Source organism: Anabrus simplex, chromosome 3, assembly GCF_040414725.1.
Source record: "Anabrus simplex isolate iqAnaSimp1 chromosome 3, ASM4041472v1, whole genome shotgun sequence".
Taxonomy (NCBI): domain Eukaryota; kingdom Metazoa; phylum Arthropoda; class Insecta; order Orthoptera; family Tettigoniidae; genus Anabrus; species Anabrus simplex.
The window spans coordinates 393,984,607-394,009,537 of NC_090267.1; the positions used below are offsets into that span (position 1 = coordinate 393,984,607).

The 24,931-nt window shown below is 43.0% G+C and overlaps 1 non-coding gene across 1 annotated transcript; it reads left to right on the top strand.

Moving 5' to 3' along the window:
- Positions 1-2,979: 2,979 nt before the first annotated feature.
- On the top strand, positions 2,980-3,051 carry TRNAA-UGC (transfer RNA alanine (anticodon UGC)). The gene has a single exon. It is a non-coding gene; the product is annotated as a tRNA-Ala (tRNA).
- The last annotated feature ends 21,880 nt before the right edge of the window (positions 3,052-24,931 follow it).

A 24,931-nucleotide genomic window follows, 5' to 3' on the forward strand; every position in this document is an offset into this window, starting at 1 on the left:
TTTTTTTTTTCACGGAGGTATTTTATTTCCGTACTACCCTCTGACTCTGCTGGCGGCAGAGCCAGCGAGCTTCCCCAATTTTATTTATTTATTTATTTATTTATTTATTTATTTATTTATTTATTTATTTATTTATTTATTTATTTATTTATTTATTTATTTATTTATTTATTTATTTATTTATTTATATTTTGGGTTTGGCCGGTTATTTAAGACCGGATGCTCTTCCTGACGCCACGCGATTCTTGAGATGATCCAAGTTCGACCAGAATTCGAACCTTAGCGTTCCGGGTGGGAAGCTAGCTACTAAGCCTCTGAGCTAATCATCCCGCACCAATAATAATAATAATTCTATACTACAAAAAAAGTAATAACGAAAGACTACTTACTCTACTTCTCAGTTTATCTCTAAACCCTAAAATTAAGTTAACCACATGCTGTATTTTTGAAGTGCTAGTTAATTGAAGATCTCCCCGGAATAAGGATGTAACAAACAAATTTTTGAAAAAAAATATGTGAGATTCCAGTGGAAATAGTGTGTATCATCACGCGTCTATGCTGTGGTGTCATCTTATGTCTTACATTTGAATTTCAAGCTGGTTTACAGCCAGCAGAACTTTGACTTCCATGGTGTAAGGATGGAACAACAGTCATTTGATGGACAGTGCTTGTATTGGTTCATTACCAGGTGTAATAGATCAATTAAATAACGACCATACACGAAATCACATCAATATTTTGGAATATGTTCTTGATTATTTTATTGTTAGTTATTTTTATTACCGGTATTACACTAATATTATTTGCTACCATTTGTGTTCCAAGTGCATGTACAGGATCTCTCATCTGATATATACAAACGTACGACATACTTACAGGTTATATTCCATTGTATTACTTCCAATCATACATTACTTTTAAAAACTTAAGTTATAACAATAAACTATTGTTTTTAATAGATGAACTGTCCGCCTCTGTGGTGTAGTGGTTAGCGTGATTAGCTGCCAACCTTGGAGGGCCGGGTTCGATTTCCGGCTCCGCCACGAAATGTGAAAAGTGGTACGAGGGCTGGAACCGGGTCCGTTTAGCCTCGGGAGGTCAACTGAGTAGAAGTGGGTTCGATTCCCACCTCAGCTATCCTCGAAGTGGTTTTCCGTAGTTTCCCACTCCTCCTCCAGGCAAATGCCGGTATGTTACCTAACTTAAGACCACGACCGCTTCCTTCCCTCTACTCATATAAATTCAGAGCATTGTTTTCTTGTTGCGCACGTTACAGCTACTGTAGCTATGTATAACAGTAAAGGTGTGAAAGGAAAAGCAGGTTTTTGTGTGTGTGTGTAAAGACCTTCTATTTTACGACTGGGGAGGCCTTTGTTCAGAGGAGAATGGATATCATTTGCTAAACCGTCACGTTGATTCTCCAAGAATCACTCTATTGAGTAGCTCGAATAACACAGACTATAGGACTAAATAGTGTAGTAAAAATGCCGTGCAATATTCACTGGTGGTGAGAAAGGGGGTCATAACAGTTAAGATGAGGATAAGAAAAACCCTCAACTTTCGAGAGACCGCGGCCCGGTAAATCCTTTCTCTGTAAGACGAGGCCCGGTCCCGACAAATTTACACGTAAATATATTTCCGGTCCGCCTCTGTGGTGTAGTGGTTAGTGTGATTAGCTGCCACCCCCGGAGGCCCGGGTCGATTCCCGGCTCTGCCACGAAATTTAAAAAGTGGTACGAGGGCTGGAACGGGGTTCACTCAGTCTCGGGAGGTCAACTGAATAGAGTTGGGTTCGATTCCCACCTCAGCCATCCTCGAAGTGGTTTTCCATGGTTTCCCACTTCTCCTCCAGGCAAATGCCGGGATGGTGCCTAACTTATGGCCACGGCCGCTTCCATCCCTCTTCCTTGTCTATACCTTCCAGTCTTCCCATCCCCCCACAAGGCCCCTGTTCAGCATAGCAGGTGAGGCCGCCTGGGCGAGGTACTGGTCCTCCTCCCAAGTTTTATCTCTCCGACCCGACGTCTGACGCTACCGGACACTGCCCTTGAGGAGGTAGGGGTGGGATCCCTCGCTGAATCCGAGGGAAAACCAACCCCGGAAGGTAAACAAACAGATTAAGAAGAAAGAAATATATTTCCAATTTCTTTCATGATCAGCTAACTAACGTACGTATTAATAATTAAGTATTGCATGATCTTAAAAATGGCATGTTGACAAAAATGAATTAACGAATCTGTAGAATAACTGGAAATATTTTGCGTTTCTTGATGCAGCCAAAATAAAAACTGCCATTTTTCGGTTCCTCCACTATGTGGTCCATCATGCCAAGCGCCTGAAGACAGTGAAAATGACTTTCCCTGGGCATGGTCACTTCTACAAGGAGTCCCCTATGGTTGGTTTTTCCTCGGATTCAGCGAGGGTTCCGACCTGTTCTGCCACAAGGGCAGTGTTCTGGAGTGTGAGACTTTAGGTCGGGGGATACCTCTGGGAAGGAGGGCCAATACTTCGCCCAGGTAGCCTCACCCTCTATGCTGATCACGGGTTTTGTGAGGGGTGGGGGGCAGATCGGAAGGGATAGACAAGGAAGGGGTAAGGAAGTGACCGTGGCCTTACGTTAGGCACCATCCTAGCATTTACCTGGAGGTGAAGTGGGAAACCACGGAAAACCACGTCGAGGATATCCTTTCGCAACAAGACCAATAAGACGTTTTGTGATAGAACTCAGACATCCCCTACGTTCTTCCTCGGCCATCGTCCTCCCGATGTTGCTGCCCATCTCCTTTAACTACTCCATTGACCATGTGCGACTCCACTTTCCTTCACCAACCACTAATTGATTTCCTGTTATGTAGGCGATGAGAAGAGAAAGCCTGGCTTTTCCTATATGGAATCGGAACATGTTCTAGTTCCTAAAGACTTATTTTTCCATTTCCTGTTTTATTCGTATTCGCTCAAATGGCGCGTGTTGGACGAGATGGGGATGTAGCTTAGTGGTAGAGCGTTCGCTTTGCATGCGAAAGGCCCCGGGTTCGATCCCCGGTATCTCCAAAAATTTTAAATGTTGCAGAGTGCATTAAAACCCATCACTAACAAGCCCTTCTTAATCCGTTTGCCGTCCAGGGTTGGTTTTTCCCTCGGACTCAGCGAGGGATCCCACCCCTGCTGCCTCAAGGGCAGTGTCCTGGAGTGTGAGGCTTTGGGTCTGGGGATACCACATGGAACGAGGACCAGTATCTTGTCCAGGCGGCTTCACGTGCTGTGCTGAAAAGTGGCTGTGTGGTGGTGGTGGAGAAGGGGAGATTGGGAGGGATAGACAAGGAAGAGGGAAGGAAGCGGCCGTGGCCTTAAGTTAGGTACTGTTTCCGTTTCTACCATCACGGTAATTTGCTCCAGACTAGTCATCCGCTCCCAGGGATGCTCAGCTCAAACTAAGATAAAAAATGTCCTAAAAAACATACACCCTGGATTTTGATGGGGAACATGTAACTAATATGGACACGGTGAGGTCAACTAAAAGGTACAAATAAAGCAAAGCGAAGCATAACGTCAGTTTTTGGAGGAAAATCTGTTCATTAAAATAAACAAGAAAAATATTTAAAAATAGCAAAAAGTATCAAATGATTCAAATTTTACACGACTCAGAATTCTTTCAGCTTGATAAAGTCCATCTTAAGAATTAAAAATATATTACAAATATATAATTGTATGCCGACACACATACTTAACTTATCAAATCAAATCCTTGAAGTTGATTAATTTTTAACACATTGGCTTGCGTGCTCGTACCACGCACCTGGCTTTATTTTTGTTATCACCTTCAACTGTAGATAAGTAAATTTCCCGTTCCTGCAGACTTGAAATTGCAGTGGGGATCCCTAGCCTTAAGAAAAGACGTGATTGAATGCGCAAAAGGGGAGACGAAAAAATAATCTAACTGTATAATATATAACACGCTGAGTGGTAAAATGTCCTACAAATATATGCACCTCGAATCATGAGCAATTTCATGAGCACAACAAAACACAAGATAAAATCACATAAAAGGCAAATATACACATTCAAAGAAGCAAAAACATGATGTCATATCCAGGGCTCACCAAGAAAACCATGCGGCATTTACGCAACATTCACTCACTCAAAGACTCGATGAAAAGTATAAGGAAAAAATTTACACTTTAAGCAACACTTCCTATTCAACGTAGGTTCCTGAAATAAACTATATGACACAAAATCAATCAACTGGTGGACTTTATAACGACACGCACAAATCAACGTGGATTCCTGAAATAAATTACATACATAACACAAATTCATACAAACTAACAGAGTAGGCTTTAACTTCCAACACATATACAATGTTGGTTCCTGAAATAAATCACATGACACAAATCTTCCTCCGCGTGGTTATATCATAAAAGAAAATATGAACAAAACATCGCGATATAAAAATCTCGTCTACTGCAACAACCGTAATGATATGTACAAAGAAATCAATAACAACACGAAGTGTAGGCCGCTAAAATAAAACTCTCTTCGGTAGACAAACATATCACCCTCGCCAACACACAGCGGAATGACTCAAGGTGGAGATTCAGTCTCCCAAAATAATGCAGTGATCATCAAAAAACATAGGGTCGTGAAGATGATGCTATCTAAATTTGTGGATCCAAACTCCACCATCTCACCCACTCTCATTCACACATCATGCAATAAATCCCGGAAACGTGACGGCATGTTTCCGTACGCTTTGAGCTCCCCTAGTACTTTACTCTAGTCCTTCCTGACTTTAATTTAAATTCTTATTTCTATTTACCATTTAAATGCTGGACTGGAAATTATTTAATGTGATGTCCTCGTAAAATCTGTTTACACCGGCAAGCTACTAAACATTGAATGACTATCTGGAAACTGTTCTTCTCTCCAGAAATCGAAAAATAAAAGCCATTCTCAAAAGCTTAACATCTTTAATAATTGAAATACGGACTGAAGTATTTAACCAAAATTTAAGTCCCCACACGATCAAGAAACATAAGTTCTGACTCGCACTAGCGTAAATAATACTTCGCTCGATGTTACCTCCGCAGAATCTCACCGAATAATAGGGTCGTTAGCCCTCGCTCTCATCGCTTTTCTCAATTCGTCCTGTACGACGCGGTTGTATCGTCGATCGGGGCCATCGCTCGCATAGACCAATGCATAGTCAAATTGACTGTGGCTCAACACATCGCGTACCCGACGCTTATTTCGAACATATATTATTTGCAGCACATCTAGCCTCTCTCCAGGCCTCCGAAATGTTGTCCGTTGGTATGGCCGTTTGAATTCTATTGTTTCCTTGTTCTGATTTGTGTACGTCATGTCGAAATTCCTCCTTCTAAACTTAGCTGGAGAGCAAAGAAACCCGAGCTACAAGCTCCCTGCAGAAATTGCGGCATGTGCTGCTGAATGTAGATGTTCCCTGTCCGTTACTAGTACTTAATAAAAATGAAATATTCTCTGTACATACGAATAAATGACTGATTAATTGAATGAGCACTACAATAAGGACTCAGTACCATCCTGGCAAATGCCTGGAAGTGAAGTGGGAAATCACGGAAAACCACTTCGAGGATGACTGAGGTGGAAATCGAACCTACCTGTACTCAGTTGACCTCCCGAGGCTGAGTAGTATTTCTTGTAATATTTTCTTTCCCTGAAATTGCTTGTTGTACTCTTGTTGTTGTAGTGATTGTTGTTGGGTAATTATGTTTTAAATTACTTTATCATAACTCGTAATGTTAAGCCAGCTGAGTTAGAGGATAATTCTTATCATCATGTTAATTGTTATGTTCCCCTTTATCACCACCAGTGAATAGACGCAGCGTACTGGAAATCCTTAAGTTGTGTGTGAATTTGTATATGATGATGCTGGATTAAGAATGTTAAACTAGAAATATTTTTGTAATATTTGCTTTCCATGGAATTGCTTGTTGTACTCTTCTTGTTGTTGTTGTTATTGTTTTAGGGTAATTAGGTTTTAACTTTGCTTTATTATTACACTACTCTAAATGACCATTGCCACTGGGATATTTCCCAATTGCGATGTATTTTTCAGTAATAAAAGATCTTCTTCGCCATTATGGTTGAAACTAACCTCACTCTCACTGGACGATTTCCAATTCCCTTCCCCACTCACTATCGATATCGGCTTGCCTGCTGCTGATCATCGGATTTCCATTTATTAGATTTTGTATATAAAGACGTTCTTCTTACGGGTTTCCTGCTGATGCTTTCTCTCTTGCCACCTCAGTTCCTTTGCCTCTACTTCTATTTTCTTCACTTTGTCTTTCAAGCTTTCTATTTCTTTGTTCTGAGCCACTGTCTCTGTTACTTTCTGTAGTTTCTCTTAAAAGCAATCCTTTAATTCTCTTAATTGCTTGGCTTGCTCCCGTGTAAGTTCTCTGGTCTGCTCTGTCTGGCACGCCTCTTTGATCATTTCCATTATTTTTGCCATCTTTTCCCAGCCAACGGCACCAGTAGGACTGGGTTCATTTCCACACCTCCGATGATCAGTAGCATCGCCACTTCCGAAGCTGCCATCAATATATCCTGAGCATTTTATTCTGAAAGGTTTGTAATTTAGAAAGAGGAGTTTTAGGGATATAGCTCTATGCCTCACAACCATACACGAGGATGGGCCTGACACATGCTAGGTAAATATTTACCTTGATATTAGTATAGATAAATGCATTTCCAATCAGAGGTCTCAAAGCTTTCAACCGTGCTTGGCATGTTGTAAGTCCTGTCCTATATTATATCTCCAGGACATGGTTCTGCCCATACTTAGGCCTAAATATGTAATTTTTTTTTGTCCAAGACAAGGGGACGTTATTAATAGTAAGTTGACCAAATATTGGCCGATTTTCTTCTTCTTCTTCTTCTACTTAACATTTATCCCGCTTAATTGCAGTGTCTGATGTTGTGCAGTTTCTTCTCTACTTGATGCGGTCTTGTGCATCTTTAGGAGAGACTTTCGCAACATACATGTCTTCCCACAGAGTGTCGAGCCACCGCTTCTTTGGTCACCCTCATGGTCTGCGGCCCTCAGGACTTAAGTTTAGTGCTCCTTCTCGCAAGTGAAGAACCGTTTCTGCATAGCGCTTGGCCATACCATCGCAAACGATTCTCTCGCATGTTCTCAGGGATTGGGACCACACGAAGTGCCATCCGAACATCCTCATTTCTGATGTGATCCAGCCTAGTGAGTCTCATTGGTCAGCGAAGCATTTTCATGACATGCAGCTGTTGTTCATGTCTCCTTGCTACTGGCCAACACTCGGTTTCATACAGTGCCATTGGTCTAATGATGGTTTTATAGATTTTGAATTTCAGATACATTGGGATCCTCTCATGAAAAATGACTCTTGTGACTTGGTGCCACTTCATCCATGTGGAATGTAGATGTTCCCTGCCCGTTCCAGGCAGCGTTGATTCTGCTTCGAACATCGGGGAGCGTGTCATCGTCCGAATGGATAAGTGATCTCAGATATTTAAATTGAGATGTTTTGAGTAACTGAACGCCGTTGCTGTTATTGACCCATCACTTTGCACTCTACACTAGATGTTCTTAGTCTTCCCGACGTTTAGTCGCAGGCCATATCTATCCAAGGATTTTTTTTTTTTGAATAGCTCTGCCAGGAACGTAGCTGCTTGGGGTCCAAACACCTTCCACACCTCTGAAGGAAGGTCATTCAGTCCAATTGCCTTTCCGGTTTTTCATTTTCTAATTGGCGACCTGTACTTCAGCAACCGTGATGGGTGGAGCTGGACCATACACAGAATTTGATGATGATGCTTGTTGTTTTAAGGGGACTAACATCGAAGGTCATCGGCCCTACACAGAATTTACTGTTGGTATTGGCGGGTGTAGGAATTCTTCATTGGAGATTTTTTCGAAGTATTTCTTCCATCGGTCAAGGATCTCAGATGGTCTTTGTAATAGTTTCTGGTACTCACCTTTTATGGTCATGACATGTCCAATATCCTCTGTGGAACGGTGACGATTTTTCGCTGGTTAGTAAATATATTTTGCTCCAACAGGCAATTTAATAAAATCTTACTGACCACGTGCATAATCATTCGCGTAGAAATCCCTATAAAACGTAGAATGCCGCAGCAAAGCACGGGTAAATTTGCTAGTAAGAGCTAAAGCAATCAAACTCAGTACATTTCTTTAATTGCCTTAAAGTCCGACTCGTTGGCTGAACGGTCAGCGTACTGGCCTTTTGTTCAGAAGGTCCTGGGTTCGATTCCCGACCGGGTCGGGGATTTTAACCTTAATTGGTTAATTCCTACGACACGGGGTCTGGGTGTATGTGCTGTCTTCGTCATCATTTCATGTTCATTACGACGCGCATGTCGCCTACGGGCGTTAAATAGAAAGACTTGCACCTGGCGAGCCGAACCCGTCCTGGGATATCCCGGCACTAAAAGCCATACGACATTATTGCCTTAGAGATACAAGAAAGACTTGCAAAAAGTATATTTTCGCCTAAATTATAACTAGTATGGCACTAACCACCACCAAGTTTTTTTTTTTTGGGGGGGGGGGGAGAGGTATTTTCTTGTTGAGTGTCCAATCTATTAGAGTAAGATACCGCTTACTGTAGATACGAGTGTTAGTAACTTGCACACAAGTAAATATTATTATCTTCCGTGGAAACGGTATCGGTGCCTGAAGTTGTGACAGAAATAGAATTTGTAAATGTGAATTGATGCTATTTGCATCCCTGTTGATGAACTAATGGAGATACATAGTTGATATTACGCATGTATTTTACCCTAGTGTATGTTAAAAGGTGAAGAGGTTCGAACCACATTGTCGTCAGCCCAGTACATGGTTTTCCGTGGTTTCCCATTTTCACACCACTCAAATGCTGAGGTTGTACCTTACTTAAGGCAACGGCCCTTTTCTTCTCATTTCTAGCCCTTCTTTCCTATCCCATCATCGCCATAAGACCTATCTGTGCCGTAACGACGTAAAAAAAATATGTATCACCTGCTCAGATGTTGGTGGAGCAACTATCTGTTGATGGTATCCAGTCTTCTTTCCGCCTTCGTAGCTTAACGGTTAGGACCACGGTAACAGGTTAGCACTATTATCTGCCGTCGTCGGAGGCTCGGGTTCGATTCCCGGTACTGCCAGAGATGTAAGAATAGCAGGAGCGCTGGTATGTGATTAAAATTGTACATGCAGCTCACCTCCATTAGGGGTGTCCCTGAAAAGAGCTGAACCACCTCGGGACGAGGGTACGAGTTTACCTACCCGTCTTCCGTGAGGAGAAGGCACACGTACAGAACCGGTCAAAAGTTTTGGACCACATTAAAAAGTCATGAAATGTCATCTAGAACCTAAAATTATGCTACTAGTCTTCTCGCATTTAATATGATATACGTCGCCTGATTTCATTGAGTTACGCCAAGTATTGTAGAAGTTATATATTTTTTACTGTTGGAAGGTCACATCATAAAGTCAAATTTTTTGGAAATATTATGCACGGTACTACATACCCTAATTGGTTTCAAGTATCACCACCAAGATTCTTGTGTAGACTCAGCAATCTATTTTAGTACAAATAGGCTATAAATATTCTGAAAAAATGCGGCACTGATTTTTGTACGTTTATTATTTTTTTAAACCAGCGCTAAGATGGTCAGTTACTCCTCGTTCTTGTCATAGTTCTCAGTGTGAGCTATCGGCCTCAGAAATTTTTTCTTGGAGGCCAACTGCAGAGTGCAAATGAAGCTATCAGGGCAGATAAGGTTCTAAATTACATTTTGTGATTTCTTTACGTGCTCCTAAACTTTTGACTGGTACTGTAGTAGTAGACCGCCTCTGTGGTGTAGTGGTTAGTGTGATTAGCTGCCACCCCCGGAGGCCCGGGTTCGATTCCCAGCTCTGCCACGAAATTTGAAAAGTGGTACGAAGGCTGGAACGGGGTTCACTTAGCCTCGCGAGGTCAACAGAGTAGAGGGGGGTTCGATTCCCACCTCAGCCATCCTGGAAGTGGTTTTCCGTGGTTTCCCACTTCTCCTCCAGGCAAATGCCAGGATAGTACCTAACTTAAAGGCCACGGCCGCTTCCTTCCCTCTTCCATGTCTATCCCTTCCAAACTTCTCGTCCCCCCACAAGGCCCCTGTTCAGCATAGCAGGTGAGGCCGCCTGGGCGAGGTATTGGTCATCCTCCCCAGTTGTATCCCCCGACCCAGAGTCTGAAGCTCCAGGACACTGCCCTTGAGGCGGTAGAGGTGGGATCCTTCGCAGAGTCCGAGGGAAAAACCGAACCTGGAGGGTAAACAGATTACGAACGAATGAACGAACTGTAGTAGTAAATCCCCTTATCTATGCCTGAAGTGAGTAAATTTCTTTTCCTGGGTATAAATCTACAAAGTGGGCATTAAAACATTCAGGTTTCACATACAGATGGCCTTAAAATATTCCACATACACTACCTGATCAAAAGTATCCGGACACCCCTATGCAATGCGGAACTGAACCATGGATGTCATGAGAGGCGGACCCGCTGGTAAAAAGGAAGCGGAGAGTATTGTGCCTGTAAGTAGAGAAGCAGTAACAACATAATGGTTCGATCAAAAAAGCTCAGTGGATGTCAACTGAGTAACAAATCCATCAGGGACATTTCAACCCTCATCAACTGAAAGTTGTTGATGCGACTGTGAAGTGGAAACGCGAAGGAACAACCTCAGCTGCTAAGCGGTGCTTGAAGAGATGTAAAGATCGACGCCACTGGACGGTGGATGACTGGAAACGAGTGATTTGGAGTGACATATCACGCTACATCATGTAGCAATCCGATGCAAGGGTTTGGGTTTGGCGAATGCTTGGAGAACGTTACCTGTAATAGTGTGTAATGTCAACAGTGAAGTACGGAGGAGGTGGTTTTATGGTATGGGAGAGTTTTTCGTGGTTAGGGTGCAGTCCCCTTATTGTGCTTAAGAAAACTTTAAATGCGGAAGGATATTAACACATTTTTTTAACCATTCTGTACTGCGTACAGCAGAGGACAGGTTCGAAGACGATAATTGTTTGTATCAGCATGACAATGCACCCTGTTATAAAGCTACATCTGTGAGGCAATAGTTTGTGGGCAATAACATTCCTGAGATGCACTGGCCTGCCCAGAGTCCCGACCTGAACCCAATGGATCACCATGGGGATTAGAACGTCGACTTCACTACAGACTCCTGCGGCTACCTTCTCTGGTTTCGGCCCTTGAGGAAGAATGGGCTGCCCTTCCTCCACAGATATTCAGACGCCTCATGAAAGTGTCCCCAGCAGAGTTAAAGCCGTCAAAAAGGCGAAGGGTGAACCCATCCTATATTAATGCACAAATCCTATGTTGAAATTCATGGACTGAGAACCACGTTACCTATCCAGTCTCTGTTCATTATTGCCATCCGAATGTTGGCCAGTAGGGTAGGGGAGGTGGTGGTATACAATTTCTGATCACTAGATTGCATGCCAAAAGCCTGGATTACGTTCCAAACCCCTCCACTGTTCTCATTCGGAGTGAGGGCATATGACGCTGTTGATGATTCGTCCATAGGATTGGAACGTAAAGCTTTGAGCAGACCCCTTGGTGTTATTCGATAGGAGTAGGCTACATGCCGACACCGGGTTTCACCACCTCCCTACTTTATCATCATCATTCCACATCCAGACGCGCTGGTCGCCTATGGGCGTCAAATAAAGACCTGCACCAGGCGAGCTGAACATGTCCTTGGACACTCCGGCACTAAAAGCCGTAAGATAGATACTGTAAATAAATTGCCTTTGATCAGTAGAATTCTTTCCAGATATTTGACCTTTTCTTCTGTCTGTCAGTTATAAACCACTACATTCAGGTATTCAAGACTTTTCATGCAAGTTAAAACACAGAACAGTTTAGTTGATTCTCTGGATGCTTTCATTAAAGGGTAGCGTACACTTCTAAAAATTTGTGAAGATAATAAAGGCAAAATTGATACTAATGTACAAGCAAGTGTTACCAACGTTATGCTTAAGAGGAATTTTGAAGATATTATTTTCATTTTGAAGCCCATTCCTTAGGCTCTTGATTAAGTACAGAAAGACATACCCCATTGCTCATGTTGTGTAAGTCACTAACGTGCTTAGTTCATTGACATTGTAATAATGAAGGTACATTTATCTGGTGACTGAAGTTGTCGAAATATAATGTCATAATTTGTCAATAAAACCTACCTTTGCGCAATTTAAGTTAAGAATGGGCATATATCGTTAAAAGGAGCGCAATAGTGGTTTAAATTAATTTTAACTAAGTATTTGAAATTATACCTTGTTTACAACGAAAAACAAAAACCTAAGTGTTTTTCGACCCATAAGGGAAACTTACATCAGTTGGAAATCCGCGCGGTGCCAGAAGCCTCATGTCAGTCCAAATATGCCGTGAAGCTTATTAAGTGCTAAGTCCATCAACAGCAAGCATCGCTGATGTGGAAAATTGTTCAATCGCCATTGTAACGAAATACAGTCATATGCCCTCACTCCAAATGAGCAAAGTGGAGGGGTGTGGAACGTAATCCAGGCTTGTGACATGCATTCTAGTGATCAGAAATTGTGTACCACCACGTCCCTTACTCTACTGGGCAACATCTGACGCGGGTAAAGTATAAGTGAAATTACAAATAGGTGTCCGGATACGTTTGATCAGGTAGTGTACATTGATCGAGATTCGAACTGCAGGTGTCTTGATGAAAATCCAGTAAGAGTGTCATTTTCTAAAAGTCATGTTTATAGAATGCTCTGTACGTAGTATGTGATTCAGATGTGATAACGTACGTTCAAGGAAAATAAAGAGAAGAGCACTGACCTAGAGCCCTGAAAGCATTAACGAACCGTTTGTCCAAAAAGAGAGTTTCCTGAAAGAAACCGATTAAATCCCCCAGACCGTAACATCAGGTACGAACGTACTGGTGTAGAACTGTGTAATTGTGATTTAAGTAGTGGAGCGAGGCCGTTCCACCTTCCTCCTCGTCACAGGGATCACAAAAAAGTGAGAGCTTTTGTCTACTCCTCGCCAGCTCGCTCAGTATTTCACGGTCGCACTTTCAAGATTTACGAACCAGAACCGTTCATAATCACAACACCAAGATCACGTTTTATTCCTCCATTTCCGGTCTAGAGTAACTCAGATATTTATTTTCTATTGTCTTGGTAGCAGCAAAACACCCATCAAATGTACGAACTGTTATGCCTGTAATATCCAAGGTTCTCGATCAGTATTACGCTATAGGAGAGAAAGATATTTTTATGCAATTAACTAAAATTTTATAAACATTATCTTCAAATGATTGTGTGCATGACGTTAGTTATGAAGAAAAAATGTTCATCTCTACATGTTCGATAGCTTCCGGCCTATGTTCTGCACTTAACTTCAAGTTAGTAAGCCGCTCGTACGACAACTTGTGATAAGGTGCGTAATTAGCATGAAATATTAAGGCTAGTACACACCTAGCGACAAAGTCGCGGGACATTGTATGGGGACAGTTGCGAGACACTGTCCCTAGACTGTTGCGATACAATGTCCCGCGTCCACATCTATAGAGCCAGTTGCACCACAGGAATCGGAGCGAAATGGCGCAAGAAATTGCTTTATGTGCTTTTAATGTTGGGAATCTTTTTCTTCATCTCGTGAATGGACATAGTGAACTTTTTAGCCAGAGACTCCATTGCTTCCCTCCTTTTGTCTCTGTTTTTATACTCGGTAGACATAACATCCCAAAGACAAGGGAGGGTGTGTAAATCCTCAATGATTTTTAGAGTAGTTTCCATCGCAAAACAACAGAACACGAAACACAACACCAACACGTGGCGGCTATCTGCACACTGGCATCGGCGTGTATCGGGACTTTGTCTCGCGACACGTCCAGACTACATCAGGTTGCGCAACATTTGTATCATGTATCCCATTTCGAATGGGAGACCTGCGACATGCAACTTTTGTATCGCGACAGTCCCAAACACGGAAGAAATGTCGCAGGACATCCCTGGGACTTGTCGCGATACTCGTGTTCCGCAACTTTGTCGCTTGGTGTGTACTAGCCTTTACGAAATAATAGCAGGTAGGGACTTTCTTCGGAGGCAGGTGGACTTCGGTACGGTGGAGATGGCGGAACAGGCAGCCGTGGACTTGGGATAAATACGAGTACAATCTAAAGAGGGCTTCCCCAACCGCGTACTACAGCTACTGACGAGCTACCTAGATGACCGAAAATTTCGGGCCCGCGCCCTATAGAGGCGGGTGTCCCCCAGGGTAGTATTATGTCATCCACGATTTTCAATCTTTTCATGTCGGACATGCCAAAACCAACGCATGTGCAATTGTACCTTTGGATGACACGGCATTATCCTCTGTCTCGTGGCAAGCACCTAAAGTTAGAGATTACCTCCAGGACGCGCTTTCCACTCTCAAGTCCTGGCTAGAGAAGCGGAGAGTTAAAATTAACGTTGACAAGAGTAGCACTACGCTATTCACTAAACAACCCCCCCCCCCCCCCCCCAATCCAGAACTCCTGATGTTTTTCCGCGAAACCATCAGGTGGACAAAGAAAACTAAGTATCTAGGTGTCACCCTTGACAGAGGTGACCATATTTCTTGCATTACAACGCAGGCAAATGTGCGCCTATTTACATTATTCCCGATGATTAGATCCAACAATGGGCTAACAATAGAAAACCAGCTTCTGCTCTAAAACACGACTATTAGACCAATACTTCAGTATGCCAGCCCTGTTTGAGGTACCACAGCCAAGTCGCACCTGCTAAAGGTAGCCTACAGTGGGTGCAGAATCGTGCGGCGATTGGGAATTAGAAGGACGGGGAGGGGGTGGGGGGAAATATACAGACAACGGAAAGTAGCCGGGTTGTGGCATATAGCAGGCGGGGAGGGGGTGTTATACACATCAAAACTAAACAAAAAAATTACAAAATGGTAAGTTTTTGATGCTCTTTGAACGAATTTTGACAGAGAGGTAAAGGTTGACAGTTTACTAACTTAAGTGTGGTAATAATAGTTTTCTGAGATTTTGATTCAATACTATACAATAAAATTTTCACCAAAGAAACAATATTACACATGCATTACAATTAAATAGAAGTATGGCGTGATTATACAATGAAAAATCACTTAGTATTTGACTACACACTAAGAAACCAACAACGGCCGGGCTGAGTGGCTCAGACGGTTAAGGTGCTGCCCTTCTAACCCCAACTTGGCAGGTTCGATCCTGGCTCAGTCCGGTGGTATTTGAAGGTGCTCAAATACGACAGCCTCGTGTCGGTAGATTTTCTGGCACGTAAAAGAACTCCTGCGGGACTAAATTCCGGCACCTCGGCGTCACCGAAAACCTTAAAAGTAGTTAGTGGGACGTAAAGCAAATAACATTAATTATTAATTAAGAAACCAATAGAAAATATTAAAAAGACTGCGAGACTGACGAATGCACGCGGCAAGCAGGTGAATCATACCTCAGTGTCCACGACCTTGGCAAAAAATATACCCCTTCCTCAAAGCATTTGCGAAGTCTCCACTACTTGCTGTGGCGCTATACAAATCGATTAGCCGCGGCAAACGACATTTTGTGCGTATTTTCGATAATAATTTCGCTAATAATTAAAAATTTGCACAAATTCTTTTTTTAATAATTTCTATAATTCCTAGTTTCATCCGGCTAAAATGGAATAAAAATGTAATGTTTTTCTACAAAGTGGGGGGATGACTGCCCCCCTCTCGCCCCCCCCCCCTTAGTCGCCGCTGCTGAGTGGTACACCTCTAATGAGCTGCAGTCGCTTAAGTGCAGCCAGTATCCAGTAATCGGCAGATAGTTGGTTCGAGCCCCACTGTCGGCAGCCCTGAAGATGGTTTTCCGTGGTTTCCCATTTTCACACCAGGCAAATGCTGTTAAGGCCACGGCCGCTTCCTTCCCATTCCTATGCCTTTCCAGACATATCTGTGTCGGTGCGACGTAAAGCAACTTGCAAAAAAAAAAAAAAAAAAAAAAAAAACACTTCTAATGATGAGCTGAATGAGCAGTACCACCTAGATCCCATTCACGAAAGGATTCATAGGACTATTACTAAATTTTATGACGACCGGGCGAGTTGGCCGAGCGCGTAGAGGCGCGCGGCTGTGAGCTTGCATCCGGGAGATAGTAGGTTCGAATCCCACTATCGGCAGCCCTGAAGATGGTTTTCCGTGGTTTCCCATTTTCACACCAGGCAAATGCTGGGGCTGTACCTTAATTAAGGCCACGGCCGCTTCCTTCCAACTCCCAGGCCTTTCCTATCCCATCGTCGCCATAAGACCTATCTGTGTCGGTGCGACGTAAAGCCCCTAGCAAAAAAAAAAAAAAAATTATGACGAGCTCACAAGAGCAAATATCCACTGATTAGGAAAATAGGCAATTATGACACCGTAGGTCTTTAAGCGGTGCAGGCAATATGTTGATCAGTGTGATTCTTTAGTAACAGTCCACAAACTACCAAAAGTAATGCAAAACGTAGCTAGAAAAACAATTAAGCAATAGCACTCAAGGCAACGTTGAGAATTGTGGCTCTTTCAATGTTTTCGGGCAGATGAGGCTCTTTAGGAGAGCTGATGGTCCCTTGGTGGAGGTAATACCACAAGAAGTCTGTCTAGTAGTGTCTGCACTCCATGTTAGGGGCTGCTACCAAAAACGTCTGTTTCCCCATGTTAGGGCGGCCTGAAAAAATCCTGCCAATAGGTATAAAATGTATTTGGGTGTGGCGAAACCATCATTTTAATAGCCTATAAAATGAGTGAGACTGAGTCGAGCACTCCGAAACGGTTAGGGCGTTCCCCGAAAGCGACGCGCAGTTCCTGGCGTTCTCGTCCTGGGGGACCGTGAAGAACAGAAAATTGTGGAGGTCCATGATTCACAACCCGACCCTGAAAACTGGAAACGGGAAGTGAAGAAGGAAAGAAAGAAAGAAAGAAAGATGTCAGATTTGGGAAGTAATTGAGTAATAATAATAATAATAATAATAATAATAATAATAATAATAATAATAATAATAATAATAATAATAATAATAATAATATCCGCCTCTGTGGTGTAGTGGTTAGTGTGATTAGCTGCCACCTCCTCCCCTCCAGTGGCCCGAGTTCGATTCCCAGCTCTGCCACGAAATTTGAAAAGTGGTACGAGGGCTGGAACGAGATCCACTCATCCTCGGGAGGTCAACTGAGTAGAGTTGAGTTCGATTGCCACCTCAGCCATCCTCGAAGTGGTTTTTCCGTGGTTTCCAACTTCTCCTTCAGGCAAATGCCGGGATGGTACCTAACTTAAGGCCACAGCCGCTTCCTTCCCAATTCCTAGGACTTTTCTGTCGCATCGTCGCCGTTAGACCTATCTGTGTCGGTGCGGCATAAAGCAAAAGGGCTAAAAAATATAAAAAAATAATCACCACCACCAGAGCAAATTGTAGGTCGTTTTTTAGATTTGGAATTTTACCTTGGCGCTGGTGCTGCGAAAAAATAGCGTGGTGTTGTCATGGTAACGTAGGAAACGTTGACATGTTTATGCCACTAAACCGAGTGTTTATTTCTCATTGTCACTAGATGCCCCCTCCCGGCAAATTCTGTTTTGTACTCATTTTGTGTTATATTACTTTATTATTTTGTGCGCGTCCAGTATTTGTATTGTCAGAGTTTTTTTAATTTCATTCCACCGGGCGAGTTGGCCGTGCGGTTAGGGGTGCGCACCTGTGAGCTTGCATCCTGGAGATAGTGGGTTCGAACCCCACTATCAGCAGCCCTGAAGGTGATTTGACGTGGTTTCGCATTTTCACACCAGGCAAATGTTGGGGCTGTATATTAATTAAGGCCAAGGCCGCTTCCCTCCCACTCCTAGGCCTTTCCCATCCCATCGTCACCATAAGACCTATCTGTATCGGTGTGACGTAAAATAAATTGTAAAAAACTGTTAATCTTTACTTTTCTATCGAAATTCGCTCAGAGAGTGTGCAAACTTACATTTGGTAGCTTTTTCTCTTTTCAATGTTGATGTAGGCCTACATACCCTGCCGCCCTCTCCCGCTGCTCTACCCCAAAAACACGGGTAAATTTTGTCGTCTGTACATTTCGTTGACCCTCCCCCCCCCCCCCCCACCTCCACCTCCACTTCTAATTCCCAATCGCCGTTACTGAACGTCCACAAAAACACGCGCCAGTGAATACATCCCTCCAGAAATATGTATTTGCGTCAGAAACGGCCTCCGACCATAAAACGAGACTTAATCCACATTAATACCGACTCGAGATAATTGAGAATAGGCAAGGAGAAAGAAAGAGAGAGTTTTGTTTCAACGTCATATCGGAGTGACTGCCATCCTCAATAACAGTTTTAGGTTAAGCGTTTTATTGTGAGCTGCAAATCGTTTGATCTATTGTAGTTTTTGTGACGCGCGGAGAACAATGGCATGGGTTGGTTGCCAATATTTTTCTTCCGCTTCTTCTTCCCTTGTTGTTAGGACATGGCAGATACGATCCCCACTGTTAACTGGACAGAAATTCCAAGAATTTTACCTGAGGAATCAGTTGTCTGGCGTGACTAACGTGTTACAATGCGGAAGCTGTTAATCCCTTGGCCTTTGCCTATTAGTCATGGAGTTTTCTTTCCAAATACAGTATTTCATTTTTGCTACCTGTACAGTACTATGCAGGACTCTCATATCATTGACTTTGTCTGTCAGTCACAGATCCTCGTCGCTGTACCTACCGATTCAACTTTTGCATACGTTCCTACAATTAAGGAAGAACTGAATTTAACCGGAATGCCATGAACGAGGTGAAAAGCAGGCAGCGCCGTTGCAATTCCTGAAAAAGTGATCAGATCCCTTCCATTCCATCAATAATATATATATACCGGGTGAGCAGAATAAAGCGGAACCGCTCCATCCTGTGCGCGGGAATTCATGAGTGAGTTAGTCAGCCGGTGACGAAATACAGTGCCGGATGTACTCAAGGCCGCGCTACCGCGCAATGTTTCAGTCTTTGTTGAACGTTTACAAACGTAGCACGTGTTTCATTAGAGACTGACTTCCTTTTTACGAACACTGTTGATTGCAACTGCGAGTTCACTGCATTAGCTTTACTACACCTCGATTCAATCTCACTATATTACCAGCCTGGGAGAACACACAATCTAAGTATTTAAAATTAGCTGCCATTAAGACCAAGACATCAGCATAGGCCAGACTGCTTACTAAATTCCACCTTACTGAATCCCTCCCTGCTACTTTATAACTTCCAGCAGATGATCATGTTAACTACGAACAACAAAGGTGAAAGATTACAGCCTTGTCTAACCCCTGTAAGTACCCTGAACCAAGAACTCATTCTACCATGAATTCTCACTGCAGCCCAATTGTTAACATAAATGCCTTTGACTGATTTTAATAACCTACCTTTAATTCCATAGTCCCCAAGGATGGCGAACTTCTTTTTCCTCGGTACCCTGTCATATGCTTCCTCTAGATCTACGAAACATAAACACAACTGCCTATTCCTCTCGTAACATTTTTCAGTTACCTGGCGCATACTGAAAATCTGATCCTGATAGCCCCTCTGTGGTCTGAAACCACACTGGTTTTCATCCAACTTCCTCTCAACCACTGATCGCACCCTCCCTTCCAAGATGCCAGTGAATACTTTGCCTGGTATACTAATCAATTAGATACCTCGATGGTTGTTGCAATCCCCCCTGCTCCCTTGCTTGTAGATAGGTGCAATTACTGCTTTTGTCCAATCTGAAAGTACTTCACCAGTACTCCATGCTTATCTTACTACTCTATGTAGCCATTTCATCCCTGACTTCCCACTATAGTTCACCATTTCAGGTCTAATTTCATCTATTCCTGCTGCTTTATGACAATGAGTTTACTTAACATCCTTTCCACTTCCTCAAGCGTAATTTCGCCATCATTTTCTTCCTCCTCATGAGCTTGCTTGTTCGCGACACCACCGGCAAGATTTCCTTTTACGTTGAAAAGATTTTCAAAATATTCCCTCCACCTGTCCAGTGATTCCCTGGGATCCATTATGAGTTCACCTGAATTACTCAAAGCACTGTTCGTTTCCTTTTTCCCTCCCATTATAAGATTCTTTATTACTGTCCAGAAAGGTTTCCCTGCTGCTTGACCTAGCCTTTCCTGGTTATTACTAAAATCTTCCCACGACTTTGGATTCAACAACTATTTGTTTCGCACTGTTTCTTTCATCTACGTACAATTCCCTGTCAGCATCGGCTCTTGTTTGGAGCCATTTCTGATAAGCCTTCTTTTTACTCACTTCATCATTCCACCAAGATGTTCGCGTTTTTCCGTCTTTACACACAGTCATTCCCTTGCTGTTTCTACTACAGCATCCCTGTATGCCACCCATTCTCTTTCTATATCCTGAACCTGCTTACTGTCCGCTGTTCGAAACTTCTCACTAATCATATCCATGTACTTCTGTCTAATTTCCTCGTCCTGGAGATTTTTTACCCTTATTCGTTTGCAGACAGATTTCACTTTCTCTACCCTAGGCCTAGAGATAGTTCACTACAGACCAGACAGTGGTCTGTATCATCGAAAAATTCCCGGAAAACCCGTACATTCCTAACAGACTTCCTGAACTGAAAGTCGGTTAAGATATAGTTTATTATGGATCTGGTACCCCTAGACTCCCATGAGTAGCGGAGAATAGCCTTATGCTTGAAGAATGTATTCGTAACTGCTAAATCCATTCTAGCACAGAATTTCAGCAAACGCCTCCCATTCCCATTAGCTTCCATATCTTCCCCACATTTACCAACCACCCTTTCGTTTCCTTCAGTTCTATTTCCAGCTCTCACATTGAAATCGCCGATTAGCACTATCCTTTCTTTGATGTGACCCTAACTACGATGTCACTCTTCTTCTTCTTCTTCTTCTTCTTCTTCTTCTTCTTCTTCTTCTTCTGTTTACCCTCGAGGTTCGGTTTTGCCCTCGGACTTAGCGAGGGATCTCACGTCTACCGCTTCAAGGGCAGTCTTCTGGAGCTTCAGACTCTGGGTCGGCGATACAGCGGGTGGCTACGCTGAACAGGGGCCTTGTGGAGGGGGGATGGGAAGATGGGAAGGGATAGACAAGGAAAAGGGAAGGAAGCGGCCGTGGCCTTGAGTTAGGTACTATCCTGGCATTTTCCTGGAGGAGAAGTGTGAAACCATGGAAAACCACTTCTAGGATGGCTGAGGTGGGAATCGAACCCACCTCTACTCACTTGACCTCCCGAGGCTGAGTAGACCCCATTCCAGCCCTCGTACCACTGTTCAAATTCTGTGGCAGAGCCGGGAATCGAACCCGGGGTTCCGGGGATTGCAGCTAATCACTCTAACCACTACACCACAGAGGCGAGCACGATGCCACTCAATGCTTCATAAAATTTGTCCTCATCTGCATCCTCACATGGTGAATACACTTAGACAATTCTCGTCCTAATTCCTCCAGCTGACAAATCTACCGACATCATTCGATCATTTACGTGCCTAACAGAAACTATGTTGCGTGCGATAGTATTCCTGATGAACAGCCCTACCCAGACTCTGCCCTTACCTTTTTAACACCCGTCAAGTACACTTTATAATCTCCTATCTCTTCCTCGTTATCTCCCCTGCATCACTTATTTCTAGTACATCCAGTTGCATCCTCTTTGCTGATTCAGCCAGTTCTACATTCTTTCTTCCATAAACCCCATTAATATTGACAGCTCCCCGTCGAATTCCATTTCGTTCGCCAAGTTGTTTCCACGGAGTCCCCTCGCCTGTCAAATGAGAGTGGGACTCCGTTACTCACATAGGTCTGAGGCTTGCTTAAAATGTTCTGAGCTCGGTAAATTCATGAAGCAGGATGCTACCCTACTTACACATATTCCAAGTGAAGACCTCTCCTCTAACGGGTTAGGGATCACCGGTGGATTGTATATTCCTAGCCGTCTGAGCACAAGGAAGGCCATGACTCAGAATATGTCCGAAATGCCCACTCCCATTCCATAGCAACTGGTATCCCGACTCTCAAGAGCAGTTACTAGTCCACTCAGCCTTTGCCCATGGTTCACGAACTAGGACGAGACTACAGTAACCCACACCATGAACCATGTCAAATATTTAATAAAATATAATTGGTCATAATATGGGGTTTGGCCTACGGGTAGAATGTTTCATGTGTAGACACACGAAATGCATGGAACTTAGAAAAGTAAGCAATAAATAGACTGAACCAGCGCCTCCTACATGGGTAGAAGGCCTTCGCGTGGATCTAAGAATGAACAAGATAGCTGGGACATGCAGGCAATAGTCTACACAATAGCTTAGAAAAGTACTCAATTCATGTTAGTGAATCCGTGTTCATGTAAGGTTTGTTGATGTTTATGCCATTTGTAATACTTGGTAGGATATGGTTTACAAGTGCTGTGTACATAAGTGTAGGGGAAACTACGATACAAAAGATAAAATACATGTTTTTAATTTCCCGGGAGATAACATTCTGAAGAACCGGTGGATATCTAGACAGTTTCTTCCCTACAAAATATTCGGTGGTAAGTAGATCTTGCTTTACCCCTTGATAAATTATACAATCCATGAACTGTATCCCCTTTTGAAAAACTTGGAAACGGATAAAACTGGAATCAGAAGACAGCGCAGTCCTAACCTTCAAACGTTCAGTTATAAATCGCTACTGATCTGCATTTAGGGCAGTCGCCCAGGTGGCAGATTCCCTATCTGTTGTTTTCCTAGCCTTTCCTTAAATGATCGTAAAGAAATTGGAAAATTATTGAACATCTCCCTTGGTAAGTTATTCTAATCCCTAACTCCCCTTCCTATAAACGAATATTTGCCCCAATTTGTCCTCTTGAATTCCAACTTTATCTTCATATTGTGATCTTCCCTACTTTTAAAGACACCGCTCAAACTTATTCGTCTATTGATGTCCTCCCACACCGTCTCTCCACTGACAGCTCGGAACATACCACTTAATCGAGCAGCTCCTCTCCTTTCACCCAAGTCTTCCCAGCCCATACTTTGCAACATTTCTGTAACGCTACTCATTTGTCGGAAATCACCCAGAACAAATCGAGCTGCTTTTCTTTGGATTTTTTCCAGTTCTTGAATCAAGTCATCCTTGTGAGGGTCCCATACACAGGAACCATACTCTAGTTGGGGTCTTACCAGAGACTAATACGCCCTCTCCTTTACATCCTTACTACAACCCCTAAATGCCCTCATAACCATGTGCAGAGATCTGTACCCTTTATTAACAATCATATTTATGTGATTACCCCAATGGTCTTTTCATATATTAACACCTAGGTACTTTCAATGATCCCCAAAAGGAACTTTCACCCCCATCAATGCAGTAATTAAAACTGAGAGGACTTTTTCCTATTTGTGAAACTCACAATCTGACTTTTAACCCCGTTTATCATCATACCATTGCCTGCTGTCCATCTCACAACATTATCGAGGTCATGTTGCAGTTGCTCACAATCTTGTAACTTATTTATTACTCTAATAATAATAATAATGTTATTTGCTTTACGTCCCACTAACTACTTTTACGGTCTTCGGAGACGCCGAGGTGCCGGAATTTAGTCCCGCAGGAGTTCTTTTACGTGCCAGTAAATCTACCGACACGAGGCTGTCGTATTTGAGCACCTTCAAATACCACCGACTGAGCCAGGATCGAACCTGCCAAGTTGGGGTTAGAAGGCCAGCGCCTTAACCGTCTGAGCCACTCAGCCCGGCATTTATTACTCTATACAGAATAACATCATCTGCAAAGAGCCTTATCTCTGATTCCGTTTCTTTACACATATCATTGATATATATAAGAAAATATAAAGGTCCAATAATACTGCCTTGAGGAATTCCCCTCTTAATTATTACAGGGCCAGATAAAGCTTCGCCTACTCTAATTCTCTGAGTTCTATTTTCTAGAAAAATAGCCACCCATTCAGTCACTCTTTTTTTCCACTCATTTTTTCCAGTAGTCTTTCATGACCTATCCTATCAAATGCCTTAGGTAGGTCAATCGCAATGCAGTCCATTTGGCCTCCTGAATCCAGGATATCTGCTATATCTTGCTGAAATCCTAAAAGCTGAGCTTCAGTGAAATAACCTTTCCTAAACCGAAGCTGCCTTCTGTCAAACCAGTTAGTAATTTCGCAAACATGTCTAATATAATCAGAAAGAATGCTTTGTGCACTGATTCATATGCCTTGAAATCTACTTAAAAAGTACGCAGTATATTGTGTTTCCATTAATATGATGTGTTACTTTCATTGACCTGTCTAAGTCTCATCCTTGGCTTTGACCATATGAAGGTGACCGAGGTATGAGCGATGCTAGTAATGCCATTCCTTATGCAGCCAGTCCCTGTTATGAATGGTGTGAAAATATCACTCATAGGTTCGGTTGGTGCGTGGATTTCAGTGAGCTTGGCAGACTGATATGTAATAGCAACTTCTGGCTCAGTGGGGAAAGCAACGGGAAACCACATCACTCCTCATTTCCCTAGTATGCCTCTGCAGTGACACCTAGGTTACCTGTGACAGCTGTTAGCAGAACTGTGGAGGATCAAACCAGCTTTCGGGCTGAATACCCAACATACAACATGATGTAATGGTGTCAAATGTAAGTGAGTACACTAAAATGCTCCAAATTTCACCTGACCATGCGATGTAGGTTATCTTCGTCGCCGAATCTATCTACCATCTATCTATAAAGCAGAAGTGCCGGGCTGAGTGTCTCAGACGGTTGAGACGCTGGCCCCCTCACCCAAACTTGACAGGTGGTATTTGAAGCTGCT